General features: G+C 45.9%; 1 pseudogene; it reads right to left on the bottom strand.

Annotated features, from left to right (window-relative positions):
* Positions 1 to 5,937: 5,937 nt before the first annotated feature.
* Positions 5,938 to 9,188, bottom strand: LOC139002212 (transcription elongation factor SPT5 pseudogene; annotated as a pseudogene).
* Between the last annotated feature and the right edge of the window lie 367 nt (positions 9,189 to 9,555).

The following is a 9,555-nucleotide window of genomic DNA, read 5'->3' as shown; positions in this document are numbered from 1 at the left end:
GCTATAAAATACTTCCTGGGATTTTGACTGGGATTTCATTGAATCTGTATATCAAGTTGGGAAGAACTGACATCTTAACAATACTGAGTCTTCCTACCCATAAAGTATCTTCAGTTATTTAGTTTTCTTTGATTTTTTTTGTTTCAGGATTTTGTAATTTTCTTCACATATATATTGTACATATTTTGTTAGATTCATACCTAAGTATTTTAATATTAGAGGTGCCAATGTGAATATTATATACATACTTTATTTACATATATATATACACTTTAACAGCTGACAGCTCAAATTTTTTGTTGTTGTTGCTAATCCTTACCAGAGGACATTTTTCCATTGATTTTTAGGGAGAGTGGAAGAGAGAGGGAAAAACAGAGAGAAACAATAATGTGAGAGAAACATATAGATTGGTTGCCTCCTGCACGAGCTCTGACCAGGGCCCCAGGCCGGGAGGGAATCTGCAACCAAGGTATGTGCCCTTGACTGGAATCAAACCAGGGACCCTTTGGTCCAGAGGCTGATGCTCTATCCACTGAGCTAAACCGGCTAGGGCTGATAGCTCAATTTTAAAAATGAAATGTATTTTAATAATTTTTTTGGGGGGGAACACACACACACACACACACACACACACACACATATATATATATATATATAGTTGATTTTCTAGAGAGAGGAATGGAGAGAGAGAGATTGATGTGAGAGAGAAACATTGATTGGCTGCCTCCTGCACTCACCCTGCCCAGGGATCTAACCCACAACTTGGGTATGTGCCCTGACCAGGAGTCAAACCTGCAACCTTTTGGTGTGTGGGATGCTACTCCAACCAACTGAGCCACACTGGCCAGGGCTATTGTTATTATGTTCTTAATTTCAAATTCCAGTTGTTCACTGATGGAATATATGGGAACTATTGACTTTTGTATATTAACCTTGCAGCCTGCAACCTTGCTATAATTGCTTATTAGCTCCAGGAGTTATTTTTGGTTTGGGAGATTTTGTTGTTATTGATTCTTTTGGATTTTCTACAAAGACAATCATGTCATCTGCAATTAAAGACACTTTTTCTCAATCTGTATGTTTGTATTTCCAAACAAACATTTGTTTTTAAATAATTTGCATGTGCTGTTTTTGCCCTTTTTTCCCTCTCTTTTTAAAAAGGTCTAAAATTTTACTATGGATAAGTGGTAAAAAAAAAAAGTCTTCAATGCCTAACATTCATTTTTCAAATCCTATCACTGTATTAAATGGTTAAGTGACATAAGTTTGTATATAAACTATTAATAATTAGGAACTAATAAAGGAATCTTTGTTCTAAATGTAAAATCAGCTCAGAACTTTCTGGCAGAATTGTACTTTTTTAGAAGTTCCTTTAGTAACAATTCTGTTTATGGCAAAATTTCTCAGTTTTGATTTGAACATGTCTTTATTCTGTTCTTCTTTTTGAATAATATTTTAGTTGGGTTGACAATTGTTTTCTTTTAGCTCTTTGTTTTTCTGTTGACTCCTAAAATATGTATTCTGTACATTTCTTTAGATCTATCTCCCTATTCACAATTTCTTTTTCTTCAGCTGTGCCTAATTTTATCTTTAATGTACATTTAGTTTTTTTATTATCTACTTAGTTTTTAACTACAATAGTTCTATTTTCTCATGTTTAGAATTCTATTTGTTTCTTTTATACAAATGCCTAGACTTTTTTAAGAGAATTTTATTCCTTGCTCATGTCTTTTTAATCCCTTCTTTTATTTCCTAAAGCATTTTGTTTAGTTTCCTTAAAACATACTCATTTTTTATTCTATGTCACATAATTTATATATATGAGGTTCTTGGGAGTTAATTATGCTGTTTGTTATTTATACCAATTCTTGCTTAGAGTGGCTTTTTTTTTCTTTTAAATGTGTGTTTCTTAAAGTTTGGGATTATGAGCTCATGTTCTGCTGGGTTTTTTCTGTGAGAGTTATAAGTGCATCCCTACAGAAGGATATACATTTGCTTCTTCCGGGTGGCCCTGGGATGCTGTAACCCCAGACCATTTTAAAGTCAATTCTTCTGCTTGGGGTTTTCCAGCCAACATAAATAATGTGAATTTATTCCCTCATGCAGATAAGTTTCATATTCATCTTTCTGTTACCAGTGGGCAGATTATTTTCACTCTAGCATTTTACTGAGACTATAACCCTTGGAGCTTCCCACTTTGGGGGTTGGGAGAAACTCCGGTTCCAATCTCCCAGTTGGCTCAGGCTGAATGTCCAGGCTCTGTCCCCTGCAGGGCCATTGTAAATCCAGTTTGTTTCCAAGACTGACAAACGCTCTCAGAACAGCTGCATCTTCAGCACCAACTCCCTCTTTGGCGTTGTCTCTTAGTGATTTTTCTTACCTTCAGGTCAGCTCAGCTCTAAATCGAAAGGCGTGCATGTTGTATTTCAACCAGAATACCTATATGTTTTATTTCAGGAGTGATTTTCAAGCTGTTGAGTTATTTGCCAGAATGCCATAGCACATGTTTCTTTCTAAAAGGAGTCAACTTTTCACTTCGTTGTTAAATATCACCTTTTCTTTGAAAGGATGGCTTGTATGTATATTGAAAATATCTACTAGGTGGCATACGACTGACATACCTATCTATCACCATCTGCTATTTAAAATAATTACTAAATCTACCTAACTGGGCACAATTAAAGACACTTTTTCTTTAATTGCATATACCTTGCATATGAACTGCATATACCTTGTAATAAGCCTAGAACAAATGATGAATTTTCTGTCTACTTGTCCAAAGTATGGATCTCTCACTAACATATCTTGAAGGAAGGCATCATTAATGTTAATAAAGCTTAAATTATATATTTAATAATCTCAAAAAATATATACAAATTCTAATATTTTCTTTTCTTCATCCCTGTGGCCAATCCCACTCTCCTTCTGGGGTACAGGAGCCAGTCCCAACACTGGAAACATTTTTGGTTGTCACAGTTGGGAGAAGGTACTTCTGGCCAGTGGACAGAGGCCAGGAATTCTCCTAAACACTCTCAAAAACACAGGGGAGCCCCCCACAATGAAGAATAATTTGTCAAAAATGTTCAAAGTGCTCAGGCTGAGAAACACTGAATTAAAGGCAAGTTCCTCAGAGTGCAATTCCAGTGTCTTAGTTTCATTCCCCACGGTGCCTTCCACAGCCCTCCTAATTCAAGTACCAGGAGCTAAGCGTGCTTCTCTCCTGAATGACCCATATCCTCCTTCCCTCCCTTCCAGTTCTCCGCACAGTTCACAGGTTTGGTGTGTGAGTTGTTTTCCAGATATTATATTAATTATTTACTAGTAATCTCTCCACCCCAGAACTAGATGGTTCACCAGGTTCAAGAGAAAGGCATTTTTCCTAATCCTTTGCTTCGGGCAATCCTATATAATAAAAGGCTAATATGCCAATTGACCGAATGGCGGAATGACAGGTCACTATGACATGCACTGACCACCAAAGGGCAGATGTTCAACACAGGAGCTGCCCCCTGGTGGCACTCCCCCTGTGGGGAGTCATAAGCTGGGCTCTTGGCTGGTGAGCACAGAGGCTGTGGTGGCGGGAGCCTCTCCCACCTCTGCGGCAGTGCTAAGGATGTCCGACTGCTGGCTTAGGCCCGCTCCCCATGGGAAGTAAGCCTAAGCTGTCAGGTGGACACCCCCAAGGGCTCCAGGACTGTGAGAGGATGCAGGCATTTCATGCATCGAGTGCACGAATTTCATGCATTGGGCCTCTGGTTATTCAAATAATGTCATTGTTCTAAACCAAAGGGCCTTTAGCTCTTTGCTGTTCCAGGAAAGGAAACTCTAGGTGACTACAATGCAATATCTCACAGTCAGTAAAAATAAAGACAGAGCTGGGATGGAGTCAGAAATACAAGAGTGGAATGAACACAGTAGGGTGTGCGTGTGTGTGCGTTGCAGGGAGATTTTAAAAATCCCAGATGGCATCTCCAAAAGTCAGTGTAGCTTGGATGAGATGGTAAGCAAGGTCCAGGGCAGACAGGCAAAGAAGAGGCCAAAGGGGTTAAGAAGGGTAATACAGGCTCTAAACCACTCATTAAAGGCTTTGAGAAATGTTTGTTAGAAATTAGAGGGAATCTTTACACCTGTTTCTGTTCAATCATGACACAAACCTGGATCAAAGAGCGCTAGGCCAGTGGATGGAGTAAAAGAAACCATTGCTACACAGTGTGCCAGGGACTCTGCTGGCCTGAGGCCAAGCTGTGCATCCCTCCCCACTTCTTCCCTGGGTACCTCACCCGGCCTGAGCCCACCTTGCCTCCAGAGGCTGTCTGGCCGACCCTTGGGTTTCCACTTCACAGAATGTCCAGATGGAACTTATTCTATCTCTGCCCTGCATTTTGTAGGTGAAGAAACCAAGGGAACGGCAGCCCCTGGGTCCCATTCTGAGTCAGGTTCTTACTTTTGAGAGGCAGCCAGTCCTCCTTAGTTGGAGGGGCCTGAGAACAGACACTCTCCTTGACCTCACAGGCCCTGAAAGGAAAGTGGGGTAGGTCAAAGGGTGCCCTGGACTCACCTTGGCATGGGGAGCAATTCAACTTGGAAGAACATTCGGCCCAAAGTGGAACCCGATTCAGCTTCAGGGAACAGATGCACAGAGGCTTTTGAAGCCTGGATCAATGCCTTTTCCCACAAGGAGAGAGAAAGTAAAATCCATGTTGAACCCTCTCACGCTGCTAATGAAAAGGAGACGGGCCTGCTGGGGTGAGGGCAGCCAAGCAGCGGGGGAGGAGGCATTTATCCATTGAACTTTTTCTGCTTATGCAGTAGATCTTCATTATCTACAGTGTCCTGTGGTTCTCCAGTTCCCCAGGGAGATGCTTAATAACATGAACTGCTTAATAAGCAGTGACTGGTGCCCTCAAAGAGTGGCTGGAAGGGGAAGGCCGTGCCTCCTATCTCCTAGTTCAGTGCGTTTCCTTTCTCACAGCTGATCTTTGAGATACTGGCCAGACTCAGACAGAAAAGACAGCTGGCTCCCCACACAGGCCTCCAGCATCTGCTGTGGAAGCTGACTGCAGGGCAATGTTGGGGGGCACTTTCCCTGAAAAATGTTTTCAGGGAACTACAGCTCCTACTTTGTGTTCTCTTGAGCACAGATTTCCCACTTGGGCACTGTCTTAGGCTCCCCCCAGAAATCACATTTACCTTTTTTAAAAAAATTTATCAAACACTAAAAACAGCCGAAACCGGTTTGGCTCAGTGGATAGAGCATCGGCCTGCGGACTGAAAGGTCCCAGGTTCGATTCCGGTCAAGGGCATGTACCTGGGTTGCGCGCACATCCCCAGTAAGAGGTGTGCAGGAGGCAGCTGATCGATGTTTCTCTCTCATCTATGTTTCTAACTCTCTATCTCTCTCCCTTCCTCTCTGTAAAAAAAACACAATAAAATATATTAAAAAACAAAACAAAAAAAAAAAACAAAACACTAAAAACAGCACTCAGTGTGTGTGCCAGCTAATGACCTAGGTCAGCAATTTTCAACCTTTTTTCATCTCCTGGCATACACAAACTAATACTAAAATTCTGCGGCACACCAAAAAATGTATTATATTTTTGGCCAATCTGACAAAAAAAAGGTATAATTTTTATTGAATTAAAAAAGAAGAATAATAGTAATTATCTATCCTTTTTTTTTAACTTTTGACAGCTTTTTATTGAAAGACCCTAACATAAAAGCAAGCTGAGGAAGGGGGGATACAGGATGGGGACCCTCCCCCAGACTCTACTCTGATTCCCATAAACATCAAGGAGAAAGATAGGAATCCTGAAAAGAAAACAAAGAATATTGAACAACCAGGCTAGGGTCTGCTCCACGCCTGGATCCTATGTCTGAACCAAGGACTGGGGAAGGAAGAAGGGACACCCTTTATCTGCCAAATGTCTGCCGAAGTTCACCAGCCTGGCCCGCCTCAAGCCTCCAGGAGCTTCCCCAGGAAGAGGAGGTTGAGGATCTTGAACTGTTCATCGAGATCCATGTGTACGATGCCATCCTCACCACTGATGCTCAGCAGGACCCCTGTGGCTTCCCTATCCTCGCCCAGGATGACCTTCACCTTATTGTTCTTGGTGGGGGTGATGGGCTCCAGGTGCTCACTGGAGATGCTGACAACCTTCTCACTGTCCTTCAGGTACACAGAACACATGCCGCCCATGACACTGCGGATGACCCCCGTCTGCCCTACCACTTGCGTATCCAGATAGGTGTCCTGCACTTTCACCTAAATGTCAGTGGTTACCCAATCACTAGAATTCTGCTCAATGCCTGAGTCTGGTGTATGTGGGTTGTAGCCACCAGGGGAGGGGGCTCTAGGTTGGACTGTAGCCAACAGGGCTCAGACTGTGGCTGGCCTGATAGGCCATGGGTGAGGGTGTGGGGTGGTAGCTGGCCGGAGAGTGGGTGTTCTGGTAGCCAGCTGGGCTTGGTGACACCTGGTGGTAGCTCTGGGGACTAGGGCTGGGCTGGTAAGTGCCTTGTGGAGAGGGGGCAGCATAGGGGGAAAACTGGTCTGTGTTGTACATGGCTGGCGTCCCTGGCGTCTGTGGGTTGTACTGCGGGTTAACCTGCGGAGATGAGGGGTCTGGGTAGTTAGGTGTTTGGGGATTGGGTGTACCCCCATAGGTCTGTGGGGATGGAGTAGGCTCATCATCGAAGGCATACTCATATTCTTTCTCAGCCCGTGATGGCGTGTTAGGGTTGTTGGGGGTCCCAGGCCCCACTCTGGGCAGGAGTACGGCTGTCATCATGCAGGGGTATCTGCGAGCCATAATGTGGAGTGAGGCTGCCATCCTGAAGAGGTGTCTGAGAGCCATACATGGGTGTGCTGGAGCCAGAACCATACATGGGTGTCTGGGAGCCATACATGGGCGTCCGCCCATAGGTTGAGTTCATGCCACCCGCGTGCCGTGAGCCCACTGTGGTGAGCCACTGATGGTCTACAGAGATGGTCTGGCAGGTAGAATGCAGCTCCACTCGGGCCGTAGACTCTGTGGCATCCTTCACCACACCAATGTATCCTTTATGTCCCCCCTGGGAGATGCGCACAGTCTGGCCGATGAGCTCATTGTCTCTTCGACCCCGGCCCCTGCTCATGCCACCACTGCTGCCACCTGGGCTACCAAAGCCACCACGCTGACCTCCAGCACTGGGGTGCATGGGGCTGCTGATCCGGGGACTCATTGGGGCAAAGCCACCCAAGGTGAAGTTGGTCACATCTCGTGGCTTCGAGCCCCCAGCCAGCACCAGGTGATGTGTCTTGCAGACAAACATGCCCCTGTTCTGCATGAGTTTTTGCAATGCAGGAAGGCAAAGCTGTGGAAGAGATGGTGAATCTCACACTCCCAGCCTGAGTGGGGGCCATCAATGACCTTGACTATGTCTTTTACATGGATGTTGTTCTGTTCTGAGTCCAGGGCCACAGCAAATTGGTTGTTCTTCTTCTGAGTCACAGCCTGGTGCCTGACAGTCACCATCTTCCCATACATATTAAGCACCTGGAAGGTCTCCCGCTCCAGTCGCACGATGACACCCATGGTTTGAGGGTCCAGCTGTACCAGCTCCCCCCATTCATGCTGGCCCCCAACATCCACACCTGATGCCGTCTCTGAGCAGAGCTGCAGATCCCGGGGAAGCACTTTCAGCTCATGCATGGTGAGGTCGGAGAAGAGGATGTCAAAGTTCTCCTCCACTCGCACAATGAGGCCTGTGTCACCCTCGAATCGGCCCGCAGTCACCTTCACATGATCCCCCATCTTGAAGTACTTCCTAAGTTCCTGGGCCGGGAACTCTAGCATGTCCTTGAGGTCCTCATGCTTGGGCATGATGGTGATCTTGTTGCTGTCCACACTGAGAATCTTGCCCTGCAGGTTAATGAGCTCACCCTCACATACCTCCACATTGTCCCCAGGTTGGAAGTTGTGCTCCCTTTCCTTCCCTGTGCTCTCAGTCACCACCTCCAGGTCGATGCCCTCCGGCTGGTCCTCGAACTTCTCCAGCTCAGAGAGTGTGGGCTTCACACCCTCTGTGATCACAGCAGACATGGCGAAGCTCTTAAACAGAAAGCCCTTCTGGCTGTAACGGTTCCCCTGGAAGATGAGGAAGTCACCTTCAGAGGCGACATCACCCCCCAGGGACCTAATCTTCTCAGCATCAAACAGCCTCTGTGGAGGCCGTTTAAACTTCTTCCTTTTAGCAATGCGGTCTTTCAAGCTCATGTGGGCCTTGATGCCGTCATAGTCAATGCGTGGGATCATCTTCAGAGAGATGGTGTTATGCCTGGGCTCCACATAATCCACCTGTGCGATGTCATCCTTATAGGTGCCTCGCTTGAGGCGGACCCAGGATTTCAGTTTCAGGTTGGCCACCTCCTTCACCACTTTGAGCACATCTGTCATCTCCTTGATGGGCACCATCTGCTGGTTCCGGTAGCCAAGCCGCAGGTTGCCCACGCCCTCGATGGCCTGCTTCACGTGGGTCTGCTTATAGGCCTCCACGTAGATGTAGCCCTTCATGTGCTCTGGTGCCACTACCGATTTAATCTGCAGGGGCGTGTCTGTGAACTGGTAAGCAATGAACTTGCGCATCAAGGAAATGGCTGTGGCCCGTTCCTCCCCAATCTTACATCTGACAGTCCACAGATTTGGCTCCTTGACTCCTGGGAGCAGCTGCTGCTGAGTGATGTCATCAGAGAGCTCATCAGACCCTCCACACACCGTCTCTCCCACAGATGACTTGGCATATTTCTTCATGTAATACTTGCCTAATTCTTCTTCTCGCTGGTCCTTCCAGAGGTTCTGTAGGCGGCGAGCCCCAGAACGATCTTTGTCCAGGACAACATTATCGATATTGGAGGCTTTCTCTAGGATGTCCTCTGCTCCATCTTCCCATTGTTCCTCATCCTCATACTCATCGTCCACATCAGCCTCATCCAGAATGAAGCCACCATGACGGGGTTTCTTGGGAGGTTGGTCATCATCTTCTTCCTCATCATATTCTTCCTCCTCTTCTTCTTCCTCGGGCTCTTCCTCCTTCTCACTGCCTGCTGCACTCCGCCACTCCTCCTCTACCTCGGCCTCCTTGCCGTCACTGCTGCGTTCCCTGTCCTCCTCCTCAGAGAAATTGCTGTCCTCGCTATCCGACATATTCTCCGCCTTAAAGGTGTGGAAGGAAACGACAAAGAAGGAATGACACAGAGACAGCGTTCAGTTGATCAGCAGCCTAGCCAGGATCTCTAGCCAGGATCTCCAGCCAAGTTCTGTCTTTTATTGTCTTGTTACATCTGTATTTATACCAAGTGATTTTAATCCTGTCAATTTCTATTCCAAAGGTTAGGGCGTTTCTTAACTCCATTCCAGGGAGTAAAGATTATGTAGCTTAAGGGTGATTGTTCGTAGTTAAAGTGGTTAACTATCCACCTGGCATTTAGGTAAGGGGTTTTATTCCCTCCCTAACTTCAGGGAAAAATCCCTACCTGGGGAAACAACCTTTCTCCGAGAGGTGACCTTGGTTAAAACA

The sequence above is a fragment of the Myotis yumanensis genome, unplaced genomic scaffold (assembly GCF_028538775.1).
Source record: "Myotis yumanensis isolate MYYU_CA2020_CCGP unplaced genomic scaffold, mMyoYum1.0.hap1 SCAF_2, whole genome shotgun sequence".
Classification (NCBI taxonomy): domain Eukaryota; kingdom Metazoa; phylum Chordata; class Mammalia; order Chiroptera; family Vespertilionidae; genus Myotis; species Myotis yumanensis.
The sequence above is the reverse complement of the archived record's forward strand: the minus strand, read 5'-3'. Positions and strand labels throughout refer to the sequence as shown.